Below are 18,220 nucleotides of genomic sequence, written 5' to 3' on the forward strand. Positions count from 1 at the left end.
TTTGCAATGAGGGGCAAATGGGAAAGCATCAACAAGGAAGGTTTGCAACTGTAAATGGTTATATGGATATTCAGTATGACTTAGGTGCTATGAAGTGGTCATCTTAACTCTAACCACTGAACTCATCTATACTGAACTTGTCTCATTCTTGGTCACCATGAACCTGGGGTCAGAGTCCAATACTAATCGAATAGAGCAAAGAGGTTGGAATCCCCCAGGGACATTCCATTCCATTAGCCCTGCTAAATAATTCTGCAGTAGCACTGGGTAGACATGGAGATCAAGTCTGTTCCTTGTGGTCGGACTTCCTGATAGCGAGTGTTTGCCTTCCCAGAGTGCTGTGTATCGTCCCCGAATCCCCCTCTGCCTCATTCTGTCCCAGGACAGCATCAGGAGTAGAGGATTGTCAACCCCTGCCTACCCAGCCACACCCCATTACGAGTAGCTCTCCTGGTCTCTGCCCTGTATTTATCCACTGGGCATCTCTTATACTGGTCCCAGCCCTGATTCATCCTACTTGCCATGTCTTGCTGCAAACATGCCTCTCTGCCTCTTTGACAAAACCAGAAATATGACACATTCCGAGCACTCTCACTGATTGCCTACTCAACACTCGAACCCCTTTCTATAAATCCCTCACTGACAGTGCCCTACAAACCTACAAGGGAGAATCATTGTCACCATTTTGGAGATAAGGAAAGCAAGTTGTTAAGAAACTTGCCCAAGGCCACACAGTGTCAGAACCAGGATTCAAAACAAAAACTCACTTCTGACTCATACCAATATTCAGGATTCTAATCCACTACAATAAGCCACTTCCCCTGGCAGGCAAGAACTCTGCAAAGGAGGGGTTAGGACAGGTCTTTCTGATTCTGTGGGGCCTGCCTCCCGTTTGGTATCCACCCCCTGCCTCCTTGTCCCCTGTGCTCTCAGTAGAATGGCATGCTCAGTGGCTTTGCTCAGTGGCTTCCCCGACCCCTACAAAAATCCTTTGCTCCTGGAACTGGTTTTGTCGATGGCACAGCACATTGGGAAACTCAAATTCGCTTCCCTTTGGGAATCCTTTTGGAAAATGTAGGGCTGTATGGTCATCTAAAACATGCTCCTCCTGGAAACTTCGCCTCCCCCCCCGCCCCCAGGATTGTTCCCCTTGTCCAGAGATAATTTCAGCATTAACCCTTACTCAGTGGACAAAGCAGAACCTTGGACAGGGAGCCACAACTTAGAACATTGCTTGGCTCCCTTTTATTTTGGATTCAGAAGTATTTGTCCACTGCAAAGGCTCTGGAATCTTCCCCTCAGCCGTCTTTGCGTGGGAAATTCAGAAAACTCCACTGTTGGAACCTGCCTTCCTCAGAAGCAAAGGTGAACCATGTGAGTCTGTTTCCTTCTATTTGAGGCCTCTCCATGCATCAGCTCAGGCCAGAGCGGGAGCTGGTTTTGAGACTCAACATGGGAGCTAGGTATACTTAACAATAATTCTCATTATTCTATGGAAATCTTTCTGCAGAAAAGATCCAAAAGAGGAGAATCTAAACACCACTTCATGTAAATCTACTTTATGGTTTTGCCCTTTTTCCCTCTATGGTTCATTGGTTGATTTTTTTTTTTTTTTTTTTTTTTTAAGAGAGAGGGAGGAAAGGAAGGAAAGACAGAGAAGGAAGGAAGGAAGGAAGAAAGGGAAACATTTTTAAACATTTTCTTGTTTTTTTTTATTATATTTTGTTTGTCCGTTTGTTTTTCACATGGGCTGGGGCCGGGAATCGAACCGGGGTCCTCCGGCACGGCAGGCAAGCACTCTTGCCCGCTGAGCCACCGCGGCCCCCCCCATTGGTTGATTTTAAAAATGGTTGTAGGGTGCATGGTTGGTGCATTGGTAGAATGCTCGCCTTCCATGCTGGAGACCCGAGTTTAATTCTCGGACCATGCACCAAAAAAAATTTAAATAAATAAATAAATAAATAAATAAATAAATATTCTAAAAAAATGATTGTAATGGGTAGAAACAATCCAAGTGTCCAACAACAGCTGAATAAACAAAAGGTGTTCACACCGTACAATGGAATACTATTTAGTGGTAAAAAGGAATGACGTTCTAATACCTGCTACAACATAGATGAACCTTGAAACATTATGCTAAGTGAAACAGGCCAGACACAAAAGGATAAATATATGATCCCACTTACATGAACTTTCTAGAATAGGCAAATCCATAGAGAACTTTCTAGAATAGGCAAATCTATACAGACTTACAAGAACTTTCTAGAATAGGTGTGTTAGTTAGATTCAGTTGTCATCTTGGCCAGGTGAGCATACCTAGTCTTGTTGCTGCGGACATAAGCCAACGATACGTGAACCTCATCTGTTGCTAATTACATCTGCAGTCGGCTAGGAGGCAGGTCTGCTGCAATGAGTGACGTTTGACTTAATTGGCTGGTGCTTAAATGAGAGATCGCAATGTAGCAAAGCTAAGCAGCTCGGCATTCCTCATCTCAGCACTCGCAGCTCAGCCCAGGCCTTTGGAGATGCAGAAAGAAGTCACCCTGGGGAAAGTTGTTGGAACCCAGGGGCCTGGAGAGAAGACCAGCAGAGACCATCCTGTGCCTTCCACGTAAGAAAGAACCTCAGTGGAAAGTTAGCTGCCTTTCCTCTGAAGAACCAACAAAATAAATCCCCTTTTATTAAAAGCCAATCCATCTCTGGTGTGTTGCATTCCGGCAGCTAGTAAACCAGAACAATAGGCAAATCCATAAAGAGGCAAATCAGTAGAGAAAGTAAATTAGTTAACAGGGCCTAGGGAAGGGTGAATGGGGAGTTATTGCTTAACGGGTACAGAGTTTCAGTTTGGGATGATGAAAAAGTTTTGGTCATGGGTGGTGGTGATGGTAGTACAACATTCTAATACCTCTCAATGGTATACTTAAAATGGTTAAAATGTCAAATTTGTTATGTATATGTCACCACAATAAAATATATTTATTTTTACAAGTGACTATGGGGTGGGCAACAGTGGTTCAGTGGCAGAATTCTCACCTGCCATGCTGGAGCCCCAGGTTCAATTCCTAGTGCCTGCCCATGCAAAAAAAAAAAAAAAAAAGTTGACCATGATGGTTTCCATCAAATGAGACTTTTATGTATGGAAATAGATATTCTTAATAAACAGGCCAGATCTTGTACATATAAAAGACTTATCAACTAGGGGTTACATTGTTCAAAACCGCTTTTAGCCCTCTCCTCCTGAAGTTGCATTTGGAATCTGCAGCACAGTCTTTTGAATATTCTCAATTGTGGAACATTCTTACACTCGACTTGAAGAAAAGTGGTCCAACATCCATTGAAACCAAGTTTAGCGATTAAACCAGGAAATACCACTTGGGACCAAACATGACCTGCGACTACGAAATGAGGAGGAAAATTTCCTTTGTTGTCCTTGAAGTGGCTCTGATGGTAATTATTTTCTTCAGAGGCCCATAAAAGCTTTTAGGAAGAGGAAACCTCATTTTGGTGACTATTCAGTGCCAGATGAGAGACTTTTGACTAGCAGGCAATAGAGCTTGCTTTCTTCTCATCCGCATTTTCAAGCGCTGTTCCCATTTTGATCTTTGGTGAGCATTTTCATTTAACAGCAATTAGGAAGTGTTTAAGCCCCAATAGGAGTGGTTGATGAATTTAAATAATTCCTTCCCCCCTTGCCTCCTTGATAGAAAGATGCGCTGTAAAGAAGCTTTTACCACAACAGGCCCACCTTTCTAGCTCTCATAGCATAAACGGATTAGCAAAATCAGAACAGCATCCTGTTTCTCTGGACCTTCCCTTCTCCACTTTCTATTTCCCCCCTTTCAATGGAGTAAATGTGTGATGGGTGCCCTGGTCACTTTCCCAGGCAAATTGGATCTCAGAAAGGGAAATTGATTTGCTGGTCCTGATTTGACAAGTCTCTACAAAGGCTCCTTAATCAAGAGTTTGAGAGGGGTCTTCAGATGTATGTGCTAACTGGCCACATCAGGAAAGTAATTCTGGTGGCTGCTCCCCTTCTAGTTGAACCCCAGAGTTTCTGGTTTCTATCCTGAAGTCTGAAGTCTCCATCTTTCTCCTCTGCTCTGGAATTTGGCCTCGCTGTTTGAAGTTCTGTGTTGCTAAGAGATGCTCTCGGCCTTAAACCCAAGTGTGAACTCATACCAATTAAGGCCTTTGTGTAGCTTTCAAATAGCCACTTATACTTAAGCCCTGGGCAAGTAGGACGGTTCCTTCCTTTGTTTTAATAGCTATCTTAAGGTCCAGTGGTGATTAGTCAAAATAGAAGAGGAAAGGAAGCGGATCGTTAAGTGCTGAGCTTGTTAAGAGTATTTGCTAGTCACCAAGAACGGTTCTTTTCCAAGACAACAGAAAATTAAAAATTTCTCCCTTTCTTAGGGAGGGATGTTCAGATTTTGCATGAGAGCAAATAATGGAGCTAAACGGAACGTCTAGTCATCTGCTTTAAGCCTCCTTCTCTGGGAGAGGAAATTGAGGGGCAAGGAAATGGAATGAATCCTTTGACCCCAACCGAGAGCTCCCTAGCGGCCAATCTGGGGCTAGAACTTTTTCTGATCCCCACTCAATCCACCCTCAATGCCTCCCTAGAAAATGTCTCATGATTAATAAGAAAACTATTGGCATCAATAGGGGATTTTCGCCTCTAGCATGAGCGATGTGTCTCCACTGATCACCCTCTAACTTCATGACTCTGGAAACAAATAGCTTAGATGCATTAAAAATAGAGTCTTTCTATTAGGGTCCCCCCAAATAGGGTTTCAATTAAACTTGAAGTCCTTCAGTAGGCTCAGTAAATAGTGAATGCAGGAACGAGTGAAACGAGGCAAAATCAACTATGCGCTGATGCAGCCAATTGACTCTCCTGTTAGCACCAGACTTGCAAATTTAATCAGCCACAGGGGAAGCAAGTTCCACCATTGGAAGCTCATCTTTTACTCCTATTATTTTGCCGAGGATGGCTTCTTTTTAAAACTGCAAGGAAATATTTAAAGTAAATTAAAATCTAAAGCAAAAATGTTATTCGTCCAAAGTGTCTCTTTACTTCCAGATTCTTAATTTTACAAATCCCCAGAAGACATGGAATTCTTCTGGAAAGGCTGGTCTCTTTGATGAACTGCGCCCTGCTTGAAATTTCTAAGCCTTTTTCGAAATTTCTAAGTCTTTTTTTCAACCAATGTCTGATCTCCAAGGCTCTGAATCTTGAAAAAGCTTCCTTAGGGGCCCGCAGGGAATCATTTCACAAACGTCTTGGGGTTCAGGCAATAAACAGCCCAGGCTCCCCATGACTCAGCAAGTTGACCGACCGCTGAGTCAGGAATATCATAAGGCTGCGGTTTCTGTGGGTGTTTCTCAGGGTGGTGTTCGGGGTAGAGCTGAATGGAGGAAGAAGTGTCCACCCAGCTCTTTCTTTCTGGGATCGTAATTTAAAGGCCAGACCAAAGCCAAGTGAAAGGGCTTTGCAAAGTTAAAAACTGTGCAAATGCCTATGCTTATTATTTTTTAAAAGTGACTCACCGTTCTGGTGACCGAATCAGGGGTGGGAAGAAGCACTGCTACTCCAAGGTGGCATTTCCCCAAAGGGCTTGGGTTACTTGCTCAAGGGAAGGATAGATGGTGGATTTTTGTTTTTAACGGCATGTGAGCACCAGCTTGAGGGAACCCACCCTTCCTGATCTGGGCTTCTGACAGCCACACTAGAGTTTTAATGCAAGTGTCTCTTTCCATGTCTTGTCTCCTTGGTGCTGCATGTTTATTATAGTGCTTAAAACCATGCAATGGTTTCATGATCTGAAAAATAGAATAAAACATTTCCATTGCTTTTCTAACTACTACCAATGCCCTTATTGTGCATATTAAAAGAAAAAAGAAAAGCACTTGAAAAGAGATACTTGTTCAGTCCAGAAAATTAAAGGCAGAGCAAGCTAAGTTTCCTTCCTGAAGCTGTGGTCTGGATGGAGCTTCCACCACTTTTCCTCCCTCTTCTTCTATTTCCAATCTCCTTTCTCTCCTCCCTCTTTTCCTCCCTCTTCCTCCCACCCCTAAAAAAAACATTATTTTTTGCTTCTAGTGGTACCTCCCTGTCTTCTAGACCCGTAGGTGGAAGCCAACCCTAGAATACCCTTTAACAGCCAACAGTGGTGAGGCTTTTTAAGGTGGCCATGACTTTTGGTGAACTGCTAGAGAAATGAAACCATCGAAGATGACATATGGTGGGAATTTTCCACGGGCATTTCTTTGCTTGTAGGACACAGGGGAAAACTCTAGGTAAGGGTTATATTATACAAAGTCTTGTGGACTTTAGAGCAGAAGCTCTTTCTTTGGAATTTGTGGAATATTAGAATTCAAATTCAATTATGTGTGTTTGTCTGAAGAGAAGATCCACATTTTCATCAGGCTTTCAAATGGGGTTGCAGACTTCTCAAAAGATTAAGAGTTTTGGGGGTGGGCCACGGTGGCTCAGCAGGCAAATTTCTTATCTGCATGCCTGAGACCCAGGCTAGGTTCCCCGTGCCTGCCCATGCAAAAAAAGAGAGGGAGATTAAGAGTTTTTAAAGTGAAGGAATCTTTTACATTGATTTGCTAAGAAGTGCAATAAAGGAAAAAAAAAAAGCAATTTGCTCCAACATCTTAAACGTGCTCTTTAAAAAAAAACTGCTAGCAATTTTTAGATGAATTCAAGTTACGTTAGATTTGCAACTTGAAAAGATGGTAAGAAATGAAGTCCAAATTTTAAAACACTCCAGAACCAGGAATTCTAGTCCCTGGATGAACATTTGCCAAATGGGCAACGATGGCCTTATCAGTGTCTAAAAACACAAATTTTCTTTCATTCAAAAAACGTTTGTTGAATGAAGGCCATTTGCCACAAACCATGATAGGACCCACAACCCAAAGTTTGATATAGTATGACAAACAAGGAAATGTGCTGTCCTACAGATGATGATAATGCTGCAGGTTTTGATAACAGGAGACCTTGGACTGAGACAGGCTACAAGGGGTCAGTCCAGGCCAGAGGCATCCACTGTCCCAGCAAGGGAGCCAAATGGTTAAGTCAAATTCTATGCTGCACCTGCTAGTAAGACAAGCTCTCACCTAATTTTGTTACATTTCTTTTCCCCCTTTCAGTCAAGAAGGCATCATCGATCCCATGATGCCAGGGCCATGCTCATCCCCAAGAGTCATGTCCCACATTACCGGAGAGACATACACCCCTGGATTTCATGTCCCACATAGTGGGGGAAGGGTTTATGATTTTACTTGCAGAGTTTGACTTAGAGAGAGAGGCCACATCTGAACAACAAAGAGGTCCTCTGGGGGTGATTTTCAGACATAATTTTAGGTAGGCTTAGTTTCTCCATTAGGGAAATAAATTTCATAAGAGAAAGTCTCATGATCATCTCTCTGAAATATTTTATGTGTACAGGAAAGCACAGAGAATAATATAACAATATACCATCCAGATTTTACAGATGTTAACATATAGCCTTGCCTGTTTCACATTTTTAAAAGATATCTCAATAACTCCTTTCATCTCACCCCCTCCCCCAGAGGAACCCCTATTCTTATGTCTTTTCAATCTACATTTTCATATTTTTTCCATGGTGTATGTGTACATGGTCACTATTTAGTAGTATTTTGGTATTTTTATATATGTGATATGTTATGCATTTTCTTACAACTTACATTTTTGCTGAATTCTGAATTCAAGATTTGCCCTTGTCGCTACTTAGAGATCTATGACATTTATTTTGAACTGCTATATTAGTATTTCATCATATGAATTTATCCCAAGTTATTCATCCATTTCCCTGCTGGTGAAGATATAGGTTGTTCCCACATATTCAAACTTTAAAAACTGTGATTCATAGGGATTCCCGTATGTTCTAGATAACTTTCCCTTATCAGTTGCCAATATCTTCTCCCAATCTGTGAGCTTCATTTTCTTTGTGGTGCTTTTTGTTACCTGCAAATATTAAATCATAATGTAGTCAATTTGTCAATCATTTTCTATAATGGTTTTTATATTTAAGAAATCCCTCCCTATTTTTCATAAAGTATGCTCTTAAACTCAGAATTTTGCGAATGAGAAAAGGAATCCTTTGGGAGGAATGACTACATTTGTAGGTGAACTTGACTGCAGTTTTTAAAATTATTAGTTCAAGGACATCTGTTTACAGTAAGCACAGCATAGATATTGTCCTGTTTAGACTATTTTTGTAAAGAATTGGTATATTTTCTAGATAGAAATAGTTAGAGGCAAGTCCTAGGACTGCCCTTGGTACTTTTTAATCTACTCCTAGCTCCTGGGTACTCCAAGCTCCTGGGTCTTTGTGCTCATGGAAGGCTGCAGGACCCACTGCCTCCCTCAGAATTCTCTCAGCGATTCACAATGATGACCAGAGTGGACTTCCTGCCCAGTGCATGAGCATCTCTGCACCGCTGCACACCTTCCCTCACATCCCTCAGTTGTTGAGTTTCTTACTCAACTCCATTTTTGTTTTGCACTTTTCATCTGCTCTGTGGTCATGGAGCAGACTCTAACCATTCCCAAAAGATACACCCAGAGTATTTTGCAACCCCCCAAATTCAGAAATAGCATCACTTTCTTAAGCATCATCTCTTTTGTAGTTATTTTCTCTACTTTGTCTTAGTAACTGAGTTTCCTTTCATGATCTTCTTTCACAAAGAAACTTTAGAAACAAATGTTGACATTTTCATGGGAGGCTTTTGTGTACAGTTAAATATTTGGTTGGCAGAGTGAGTATGATGTATTTCTTTTAAGTCCCTTGTCCTTTGAGATAGGTCTTTCACCTCCTGATTTTCTCATGTGTCCCAGTCTTGGGGTCATGGAGCCCATCTCTTCTTTTCCTCCATTAGTAATATTGCTGTCTCCAATGAGATCAACTGATCTTGTCACTGGCCTCCTTCTTTGGACTAGCCTCCTGGACTTCTCCTGTGGGGTTCATGGACCTCCATCTACAGAATTCTGATGGGACCACTATTTTGGGAATTCGTGTTGTCTGCCAAAGCTATCAACACCTCACGTATCTCTTATTCCCTTCTATTACCTATTATGGAAGCCCTCTTCATCATCTATCATCTCCTATTTTCTTATTCTTAGGGTTAGAAAAATTAAGATATCGAGTGTGGAGGGTATGGCACAGATGGTAAGTGTCAATTTTTATTTTACAAATTCATCATGACTTGAGTTTTGCAAGATATCTATTTATAACATCATGTCCTTCTTTTGGTTCAATCACATCCCAAAACTGTTGACTCTTCTCAGGAGACCTGGAAACTTCTTTCCTGACCCAGCCATCCAGCCCTACTTCTGTTACAATTCCCAATCTATACAATACTGATGTACAGCAGCCCTCAGAATGGTTGCTATTCATTTCCTTCAAGCCCCAAGGTCAGGACAAGGAGTTGTCCCTGCCTTGTTATTCCACAATGTTGAGACTCTTGCCATCTGGCCATTCCATGTCCTGTCCCTCTCAGTTGCTGTCATAAACCCTTCTGAGTCATCATGCTCCCTGGTTTGTGCTTTACCACCCAACTCCAACAATTGTTCTGGTGACATGATATTTAGTGTCTGATAAGCTAATATTCTCGTTTCTTACTTCCTCGACTACTCAGCTTTCTCCACTCTAGTAACCTTTTCCTGCGCTCTCCAGTAGCCCCCACTGCCATGACTGTGACTACACCTCACCACAAGGACACCAACTCAATGGCACCAACCCCACAACACTCTTCCCATCTCTGAACATAGCCTTGCTCCTTCTTCTTTCATTCACTCAGGTACTCCCACTCTACCTGCTTTCACCTTGACTGAGATTTTCAGAAGTTCATCTCTGTGCATCCCACATCCCCTCACCATTGGCTTCATTTCTCCCCTCCCTGACTTAGACTCTGGGGTCCATCACTTTAACCCTACTCTGGCCAATATCCCAAACCCCATTGGTTTGCTATTCTCCTACCCTCCCCCATAAACCCTTCCCTCAGATCAATCCCACTCTCTTCTCTGTGCTTCTAAACATTCCTACATGTCTCCCATCAACTGAGCTATCAGTACCACCTCGCCGCCTTTGATATTTCCAAAGTCAAGGGCTACTCTCATTCTCCACAGCAGCAAATTCAACTTATTTCTTCTAACCCCACCACTGTTCCCCTTAATTCAGCATTTTAGCACAGCCACAGCACCTACCTCCCCTCCCCACAAGGCAGTGAAGACTCCTGCTTGGGGAGGAGGCCCCTCCTGCCTTCTGTTTTCCCTGGCTTTCCACTGTTTACCACTCTTGTCCCTCCGTCCTCTGGAGTAGTAACCACTCTCCACTGTTGCCAGAACCCGGGTACTTGAACAACCCTATTTCTCCCCTAACCCTACTCACACCTTCGTTTCAGACAAATCTTCTGAGCAGAATTGGCTTCCCGCCAGGACACGGGCCAGCACATGCATGTATGGTCACTCTTAAGATTCATGGCAACAACTCCCTAGAGTCTGGCTGATGTTTTCCACTAATGTGCACCTTGAGGTAGAAATCATGTCCTGTCCACTGCTGTGTCCCTACCAATCCAGCCCAGTGTCTGGCCCACAGCGGTCAATCATTTACTTTTTTTAGAAAGAAGGAGCGAAACTTACACCCCCAATTCTGATCATTCATTCGTTCTGTGTCTTTTGTGTGAGACACCTGTCTTGTGTGTGAGACTGTGCCTGCTAGAATCCAGGCTCACGAGGAAAGGTACCTGTCCAAACCTGGGGAAGGGGTGGAGTCGGGGGAACCGAAGCAACATTCTGGCACTGGGTGCTGATGCAGTGATAGGGTCCCTCATGAGAAGGCCCAAGAGGGGGTGGTAAGGGAAGGACTCTTGGGGGAGGTGACTACTTAGCTGATTCCTAAAGAACGGAAAAGCACTTCCTGGGTAAAGAGAATTAAAAAAGGCACAAAGGCCAGAAGTGGCAGAGCTCTGAAAAGCTGGGCCAATGAGTAATGGGCAAGGATGGTACAAGGTGGAAGATAATATGGGAGAGGGTCAGGGGCACAGCCAGAAGGGCTCCACACGTATGCTTAGGAGCTGGGGTTTACCTTAGAGGAAACAGAAGGACCACCCAGGTAGAACTGCATTTTTATACACATGGAACCCACCTCACAGTCAGCCTGGGAATCACCACAGATTGACATATCTCAGTGGCTTGTGGGCTGGGACTGCCCTTAGCTGCTCCTTGCCCTTGGTCCCTCTTCTAGGTCCTTGGGGAGTAAGGATGATTCTCAGAGTATTTCAGGCAGAAGTCTGTGGGGGAGACTGTCCCCTCAGAGATAATGGAAACATTTGGCCTTTGCTCTCTGCCTGAGAGGTGAAGGAGGGGTTAAAATCTTCAGCTTGGCCCAGTTCAAATCTTGCCTCTCCCAATGACTTGAACAAGTTCCTTAAGTCAGATCGTACTTACTCAATTTCTTCACCTATAAAATGGGAATGATGATAACACTTGCCTCTTGGAATTGATTGAGGATTAAATGAGCATGTAGATCATGCAGCAAGAAAAGGTTATATCATAAGAACAAAATAAACATCCGCCACCAGTGGCTTTCCTGCTTTGAAATATTCCTCTTTGGAGGAAGAATACAAGAGTATATATACATTTGCATAAAACAGTGCTAGAAAGGCACACCAGAAACTACACACAAGGACTGGAGGACAATTTCTCAGTGTATAGATTTTTTAATAGAATTTTTTTTTCACTTGTACATTTTGGACCATGTATATCTGTTTAAAATGCTTCTCTCTTTTTTTGAATCCCTCCTCTGTAAATATATCTTTGATTATCTGAAGCTAAAAAACACTGCACACACTTTTTTTAATAATGCTTTCTTTAAAATTTTTTATTAATTTATTTTATTTATTAAACATACCAACATACAAAGACAAACATTCTTACCATATGATCATTCCATTCTACATATATAATCAGTAATTCACAATATCATCACATAGTTGTATATTCATCATCATGATCATTTCTTAGAACACTTGCATCAACTCAGAAAAAGAAATAAATAGAAAACAGAAAAAAAGTTCCTACATACCATACTCCTTACCCCTTCCTTTCATTGATCACTGGCATTTCAATCTACAAAATTTGTTTTTACATTTGTTCTCTCTATTATTCATTTATTTTTAATCCATATGTTTTACTTGTCTATTGATAAGGTAGATAAAAGGAGCATCAGACACAAGGTTTTCACAATCACACAGCCATATTGTGAAAGCTATATCATTATAGAATCTTCTTCAAGAAACATGGCTACTGGAACACAACTCTATAGTTTCAGGTACTTCCCACTAGCCTCTCCATTACATCTTGACTAACAAGGTGATATCTATTTAATGCGTAAGAATAAACTCCAGGATAACCTCTCGACTCTGTTTGGAATCTCTCAGCTTTTGACACTTTGTTTTGTCTCATTTCTCTCTTCCCCCTTTTGGTCAAGAAGGTTTTTTCAATTCCTTGATGCTGAGTCTCAGCTCATTCTAGGAATTTTCTCAATCTCCTGATGCTGAGTCTCAGCTCATTCTAGGATTTCTGTCCCACATTGCCAGGAAGGTCCACACCACTGGGAGTCATGTCCCATGTAGAGAGGGAGGTCAGTGAGTTTGCTTGTCGTGTTGGCTGAGAGAGAGAGAGGCCACATCTGAACCACAAAAGGGGTTCTCTTGGGGGTGACTCTTAGGCCTAATTTTAAGTAGGCTTAGCTTATCCTTTGTGGGGTTAAGTTTCCTATAAAAAACCCCCAAGATTAGGGGCTCAGCCTATTGCTTTGGCTGTCTCCACTGCTTGTGAGAATATCAAGAATTCTCCACTTGGGGAAGTTGAGCTTTCCCCCTTTCTCACCATTCCCCCAGGGGGACTTTGCAAATACTTTTTTATTCACTGTTCAAATCACTCTGGGATTTATTGGGGCATCACTCTGGACAAACTTACAAAATCTCATGCCCTACTCAAGGTTCCGTGAACTTATGGTGTTCAGGTAAGCTGTCTGCATAAGTTATATTAGGAAATGCACTAGTCAAAAATTAAATTTTGTACCCAATGTTTTTTGCTTTAGTCTCACACATAAGTTAGAGTTTTAAAATATTAATTACTGTCTATTTTCAACACCCTGCAGAATTGACATTCCTTTGTTCTCCCTCACACTACATACACTTCTAAGCAACTCTGACTCTGTTCTACCATACAGCATGTGGGTACGGTACATTTCCAGGGGCTTATCTTGCGACCTGTCTGCTCATTTGATTTTACTAGAGTGTTGAGCATTTGAGTTAATGGCCAGTGTTTGAGACAGCATACAGCAATCCCATTGACAATTATATATATATATATATTTGATCCTGTGTTTCCATCAATGATGACAATGAAAAACATATCGGGTGGGCCACAGTGGCTCAGCAGGCAGAGTTCTCACCTGCCATGCCAGAGACCAGGGTTCGATTCCCAGTGCCTGCCCATGCCAAAAAACAAATAAACAAATAAAAACAAACAAAAAAACAAATATCAAGGCCAGGTCTGGATTTAAAATGATTTGCATACATTATAGCACATTAATTCCATACAGGCTTTTTCAAACTAGACAGATCAGGCAATTGAAAGTCATTTATCTTAAGTGGGTCTCTGCAGTGTACCAGGACATTGAAAATGACAGTGAATTATGTTTACTTCATGTTTTACATTCAAAAGTAGGAAGCAGCACAATTCTGGTTAAGGGTGAGGGCATTTTTCTAATCCAATAATTAGCTCTGCGAGCCTTCAAAATCACATCTAATTCCAGTCTCTTGAGTAGCCACCTCTTTTTAGAAAGCCAGCTAATGTATGCGCTCACAGACACAAAGACCAAAATAAATTGAGTGGTGTCGGCTTCGGTTCCCTTAGGTGATGAAATGTGGGAGAAAGGAATGAGAGAAGAAAGACATCGCTGGAAAACACTGTGGCTCTGGAATCCTCCTCCATCCGTTGATTCATTCCACAACACCGCCAACTCTGGGAGAGACTATGTGCCAGGTCGGCAATAGAGATTAATACACGTTTTCCCCGTCCTCAAGGAGCTCATTGTCTGGTGAGGTGGACAATGTGCAATCATGTAATTATAATAGCAATGGGAAGCGGTAACTGTGAGACTGGGGGAAAAAAGAGCTATTAGAGCAATTCGGGATGGAGATGTGTAAACATAGGTAAATTTGCTTATAATTATTTCTTGTTTTGTTAATCATAGCATTTGTCTGGTCTGAGATGGTTTGTGGAGGCACCATGTTCTGTTTCCTTTGTGATTCAGTTGAGGGTATGGGGCTGTAGAAATGGCACCTAGCAAAGCATTCATTTATGTGGGCGTGAAGACCTTCACTCATCAAGTGTTTATTTAGTATCAGGTGCTTTGCTAGTTTCTTGAAGCACTAAGGATGGTAGTTTCTTTTTTTTGTGTGTGGGAACATAAAACATATAAAACAAAACTTGCCATTTTAACCTATTTGAGTATATAACTCATTGGCATTATTTTACAATGTTGCACTACCATCACCACTTTCCATTACTAAAAGTTTTTCATCACCCAAACAGAAACTCTTTACCCATTAAGCAACAACTCATCATCACCCCCTACCCCCAGCCCCAGGTAACCTCTATTCTTCTTTTTGTCTCTGTGAATTTGCTTATTCTAGACATTTCATTTAAGTAGAATCATATAATATTTGTCCTTTAGTATCTGGCATATTTCACTCAGCATAATGCTTTCAAGGTTCATCCATGTGTCACATGTATCAAAACTTCCTTCTTTTATTATGGCTGAATAGTATTCCCTATATGTAAACTACATTTTGTTTATCCATTCATCTGCTTATGGACACTTGGGTTGCCTCCACCTTTTGGCTTTTGTGAATAATGCCGCTATGAACATTGGTATGCAAGTATCTGTTTGAATCTCTGTGTTTGATTCTTTGGGTGTATATATAGAGGTGGAATTGCTGGGTCATATGGTAGTCCAGTGTTTAGCTTTTTGAGGAACTGCCATGCTGTTTTCCATGGTGACTGTACCATTTTACAATCCCAACAGCAATGTATGAGGGTTCCAACTTCTCCACATCCTCGCCAACACTTGTTGCTTTCCATTTTTGGAATAGTAGCGATCGAAGTGGGTGTGAAGTGGTATCTTGTGGTGGTTTATGATGCTGGCTTTGGGTTTAACATTTCTTATCTTGAAAAAATCCCAATGCTGGAGAATAGTAGTAGAGTTACTAAAAGTCTAGAAAATTGAGAACAAGAGCCCAGTGACTGCCGACCAGAGATATAGATCATCTGGGCTAAGGAGCACAAGTCCCTGCCACCTTCCCCTGCCCAAAGTCAATCAATCAAGCTTTTGTTCATGCTAAGACTACAACTGCTGAGAATCTCTCATGACGATATTTGCTCTCCTTGGCCTCCACTCTGAAACCATCCCCAAGGAAGAGACCTCTGCCCCTCCTGCACCTAGGAGCAGGTATGAGATCAGTATGAGTGGTGTGTGTCTACAGGTGAGGATGGAGAGATGTTTTTCTTTGTTTGTTTTACTCTTAAACCACTTAGGGGAGCCTGGATGGCTGTGCCCAAGAATTCCAGAAGTGGTGGGGCACTTACAAAATGCCTTCACACTCATGGTCTTATTTAACCCTTGGCACAATTCTGAGGACAGGTAATATTTTCCACCATACAATACATACAATACAAAGACCCTCATGTTTCAGTGGCTTCCCAGGGTAACGGGGTGAGGATGGGAGCAATTTGCCTACATCACAGCTACCAAAAAGCAGGATGGGGGATACATGACCCCACACAATGTGTTAGCAACTGGAAATAAATGTACCACATTTTCTTCTTAGGATATATTCCTGTGAATTGGGCTTGGGAAGTCAAGGGCTCAAGTCAAACTACCTCCAGCTGCCTGGCACTTATAGATTCAGTAACTCTGGTGACTGGGAGTTAGCTGTCCCTTTGCGTCCCCTACAAGCAACTGACCTCAGCAAAGCCCAGAACAAAGTATGACCAAAGGGCCACCAGCACCAGAATCACCTGCAGAGCTCATTGGAAATGCAAGTTATGGGGCCTGCCTTGAGATCTACGGAACTAGAGTCAGTGGGGCTTGGGAATCTGCATTTAAAACACTCTTCTGGATTTAGGGCCAGTCCTTCTGCAGCTAAAGATAGTCTGAAACATTTTACCCATTACCTCTCAGGGCCCTTTTAAAGCTTCTCTTTGTTTCACCCTCTGTAAGAATCCTTCTCACCTTGTGCTGCCCTTTCTTCTCTGCTCCTGTGACCCTACTCAGACCAGCATTCCTTCGTGCCCCAGCAGCCTACTCAAGCAGGTATTCCTGTCATCCCCTGGTCGGTTTCCTATTCTACCTACTAAGCAAGCTGGTCTTTCGAAAGCACACACCTTATGCTTAATTCATCAAGGTGTACTCAGTATCTAAGATCTGGGCCCACCCAGCAAATGAACCCTGTTTCCCAGTAATTCCAGCACATGCCCTCTTTCCTGGAAGTCTGGTTTCCTTGTTGTCCCCACCAGACATCCAGCTCTTTGCCACTCCTGTGCCTTTGCTCATGTAATTACTCCTGCCACAGAAGCTTTCCCTGTTCTGTGCCCATCTGCTCAAGTCCCAGCCCCACTTTCCCCAACTATTCCTGCTCACAGTTATCTTCCTGTCCGTGAGCTGCTATTCACGTTAGCATCCACATTGATTACTTGCTGTCCTCCATATAACTCTTCCTTCCTCAGGTAGAGCAGTGAGCTGCTCTGGGTTCACGCTGTTTCGTATTTCTTTGATAGCTCCTACCTAGCAGAGTTCTAAACTCACAGTAGATCTTCAACAACTCTTAGTTGATTGATGGTAGACTTCAACCTAGGTGGTTGAGCTGGGCCAACATCAGGTTACTAATCAGTTTCCAAAATATCAACTGTGCTATTTGAAGACTATTTCAGGTGTGTAGTCCAGGCTGAGGGTACCTGCAAAATGGGCTGGGTCTCCTCATTCGGGAAGGTGCATAGCTGGGAATGCCCCGCAGGTCCACAGGGGAGGCAGTTGCAATGCGAGTGAGAGATGAGATATCCACAACAATAATATTTAGGTCATTGTATGTAGAAATACCACTCTATGGAAAGGCAGGTTGGGGTCCTGGCTATGAAAGCTCAGTGGTGGTCAAGGAAGCAGAAGTCTGGACTGCCAGTGCCATATTTCCCTCCAGGGGAAAAGAAGAGGAGGCAGTGTCCAAATGCTTTGCCTACCATGTCCCTCCCGGCCATCTCCAGTGCCACTCACCCTTCCCATCTTTCCTCCTGCTAAAACTGCATCCCTCCCGGGGATATGAAAGAATCTGGAAACTCAGAGGGCACCCACTTGGGTGGTAAGAATTTGACTCTTGGAGTCCCCTGTTACCTGATGCTCATTCATCAAATATACAGTGAACTCCTGTGTGCAGGCACTTTTCTAGCATCGGACACAGAGTCCTGTACGCAAACATGCAAGCATCCCTGCCCTGATGGTGCCCCTATCCTGGTCCATTCTTTCTAGGATGTTCCCACACACCAGGCATAGCACTAAACACTGGAGACTCTTTGATGAAGGTGATGGTCTTTCCAAGAAGGAACTTGCAGATGGGGAGAGAGACCGTTGTAAGCAGGCAGCTGCAAACCAATGTGCCTTATTCATGCTGATTAGTATAGAATTTAGAACTTGGTGCTCCCATGCCATACCCTTGGACAAGGAGAAAAGTAAAACTCTTTAACAGGACCATATTTTCTTTTTGCTTATTTTTTCAAATTCTATATGGTTTTTAAAAAAATCATCATTAACATGGCATTTTCGTATTTTCTCAGTTCTTGGCCTTCAGTGTCAATGTTATAGGCCTACATAGGCTAATTTTTTCACAGATCTATTTGATGGTTGGTCTTGGGAATGTCTTACTGTGTCAATGTTCCTATGCTACTGATGGCAGCAGGCTACTCCTAACCAGATGTCTCTTGAGGATTTACAGGTGTTGTGCAATGTGGGAGGTAGTACTTGCCTTCAGCACTACTCAATGCATTCTTGCAGAATGAGTACATGCTATCCTCTAAATAAGAGAACTGGGAATAGGCCCTGTCTCAGCACCCTATCCTTCCTGG

The 18,220-nt window shown here is 42.6% G+C and overlaps 1 long non-coding RNA gene across 1 annotated transcript in view; it reads left to right on the forward strand.

Annotated features, from left to right (window-relative positions):
* Positions 1 to 18,220, forward strand: part of LOC143669258 (uncharacterized) — a 53,792-nt gene that overhangs the window by 11,456 nt on the left and 24,116 nt on the right. Inside the window, exon 2 of the long non-coding RNA XR_013168804.1 lies at positions 13,961 to 14,089. This is a non-coding gene — a long non-coding RNA (uncharacterized LOC143669258). The remainder of the gene's footprint in view (positions 1 to 13,960; positions 14,090 to 18,220) is intronic.

Source organism: Tamandua tetradactyla, chromosome 25 (genome assembly GCF_023851605.1).
Source record: "Tamandua tetradactyla isolate mTamTet1 chromosome 25, mTamTet1.pri, whole genome shotgun sequence".
Lineage (NCBI taxonomy): Eukaryota > Metazoa > Chordata > Mammalia > Pilosa > Myrmecophagidae > Tamandua > Tamandua tetradactyla.